General features: G+C 47.9%; 1 non-coding gene across 1 annotated transcript; it reads right to left on the bottom strand.

Moving 5' to 3' along the window:
• Nucleotides 1-1,213: 1,213 nt before the first annotated feature.
• Nucleotides 1,214-1,368, bottom strand: LOC143351001 (5.8S ribosomal RNA). Its single transcript, XR_013081402.1, has one exon. It is a non-coding gene; the product is annotated as a 5.8S ribosomal RNA (ribosomal RNA).
• Nucleotides 1,369-2,500: the final 1,132 nt, after the last annotated feature.

The raw sequence follows: 2,500 nt of genomic DNA on the forward strand, positions 1-2,500 counted from the left end.
GAACAAACTTGTTAGTTGAAAAAAAAAAAAAAAGAAAAACAAATCGTACACCGTAACGAATCGGAGCAACAAGAACCTGGTGTATATATGGAATCGACCACCACCTCCTACTTCTCCGCGTCCTCCGATAGCATATAATAGCATTTTGCTTTCTCGGAGAAAAGGATATCAATGATGGGTTTTTAGCGCCTCGCCAAAGTGTCTCCCTTCTGTCTTAGTTTTTCATTCGTTCGATGCGAAACGCTCGCTAGGCGTAACCGGCTGATTACTTTTAACGTCCTTCCGTCGCTTTTCAAATTAAAGAAGAACCACGGTGTGTGTCTATGATAGAACTACCCGATCCGATTTTCGTTGATTCTTTGATAGTCTACCAAAGTCCACCGTAAGTTCGAAAGAAAAGCATTCGTGGACTGGACGACCGGCTAAACGCGCGGTCTCGCAATCGATATACATATTCGTAACAAAGAGAGACATGGGGCGACCAACTTCTCAGAGTATATCCCTTCTTTTGGGTTCCGTTCGTATCGCGCTTCTCGTCGTGTTCGTTCGAGCCTCTCCATAGAGGATGATCGTCCGATTCGTTTGATAAATTATCATTTTTCCCTGGGGCTGTACGAACGAACAGAGAGGAAGACGACGACCGACGGATACCACAAATTTCACGTGGTAGGGCATATATTACATATCATAATTATCAGTGTTTGGTCAAATTTCTTTCCAGTGTCCTTTTTGTTATGCTCCAAAACTAGTATACGCTTTATTTTCTCTTTCCTTTGCATAAATTATTAACTTCGGGCAACGTCGGGAGCGCCGGTAATCATTAGATTTGTACGAAACGCGATTTGCGCCCCACGGTGGTTTTTAGTGCCGTCAAAGTCAGAAATCGTAGGAGCGGTGCTTTAACGGGCGGTCGTGATGATACTCCAGACAACACGACGCACGACGCCGTAAAACACTCGCGCGAGTCCAGACTGATCTCTGCCTCACCACGCAAGGGGTGCGCAAACTTGCCAATAATATATAATATTTATTCTTTTTCGTACGTCCAGCGACAAACGCCAACGAAATACCCAAATTCTCGCTCGTACGTTGATACCTTTCTCTTCATCGACCCGGCTCCGAAACGTTCTTCGCCATCTCCCCGAAAGGAGAGGTAAACGACGGCGGGGTTAGGGAATCTGAGAACAACGCAAGCAGTTTTAGGACAAGTGAACGACCCTCAGCCAGGCGTGGTCCAGGAATTTTATCCGTGGACCGCAATGTGCGTTCGAAATGTCGATGTTCATGTGTCCTGCAGTTCACACGTTGACGCGCAATTAGCTGCGTTCTTCATCGACCCACGAGCCAAGTGATCCACCGTTCAGGGTAATCATATACAATTTACAATTTTTCTCTTTGTATTTAAAAATGCTCCTTGTTCTTTGCTTTAAAAATATTCGATGTTCGCACCTCCGACCAGCGTATCGACGGAGGATTGAACGCGCCATATCGACGACAAAAGTTTCTTTTTGTTTCCTGAATGACGGAAAACCATCGTTCGACGGCCGGGCGTACAGTACATTCAAAAGCCTTTGCGCGTGGCTGCGACCAAACGGGTATAATACACCCGTATATTCTTGGTTCCGAACAGTAACTTCACGCGCAATCGGGCGAACGCACGCGGCAGCGCCCATCGGTTGCTCGATGAAATCGATGCGATAAACTACAGCCTTCTCGGCTGGTCGTCGTTAGTCGCGCGAGCAACGGATGGCCGCACAATCGACGCGTCGTCGTTTGCGATTATTCGCCTCACGTTAGCCATGAGTATGTATATTATTCATTTACGAACGAACGCGGCAGCGTCCATCGGTTGCTCGATGAAATCGATGCGATAAACTACAGCCGTCTCGGCTGGTCGTCGTTAGTCGCGCGAGCAACGATGGCCGCAAAATCGACGCGTCGTCGTTTGCGATTATTCGCCTCAAGTTAGCCATGAGTATGTATAACATTCATTTACGAACGAACGCGGCAGCGTCCATCGGTTGCTCGATGAAATCGATGCGATAAACTACAGCCGTTTCGGCTGGTCGTCGTTAGTCGCGCGAGCAACGATGGCCGCAAAATCGACGCGTCGTCGTTTGCGATTATTCGCCTCAAGTTAGCCATGAGTATGTATATTATTCATTTACGAACGAACGCGGCAGCGTCCATCGGTTGCTCGATGAAATCGATGCGATAAACTACAGCCGTTTCGGCTGGTCGTCGTTAGTCGCGCGAGCAACGATGGCCGCAAAATCGACGCGTCGTCGTTTGCGATTATTCGCCTCAAGTTAGCCATGAGTATGTATATTATTCATTTACGAACGAACGCGGCAGCGTCCATCGGTTGCTCGATGAAATCGATGCGATAAACTACAGCCGTTTCGGCTGGTCGTCGTTAGTCGCGCGAGCAACGATGGCCGCAAAATCGACGCGTCGTCGTTTGCGATTATTCGCCTCAAGTTAGCCATGAGTATGTATA

This window comes from Colletes latitarsis, unplaced genomic scaffold, assembly GCF_051014445.1.
Source record: "Colletes latitarsis isolate SP2378_abdomen unplaced genomic scaffold, iyColLati1 scaffold0052, whole genome shotgun sequence".
Taxonomy (NCBI): domain Eukaryota; kingdom Metazoa; phylum Arthropoda; class Insecta; order Hymenoptera; family Colletidae; genus Colletes; species Colletes latitarsis.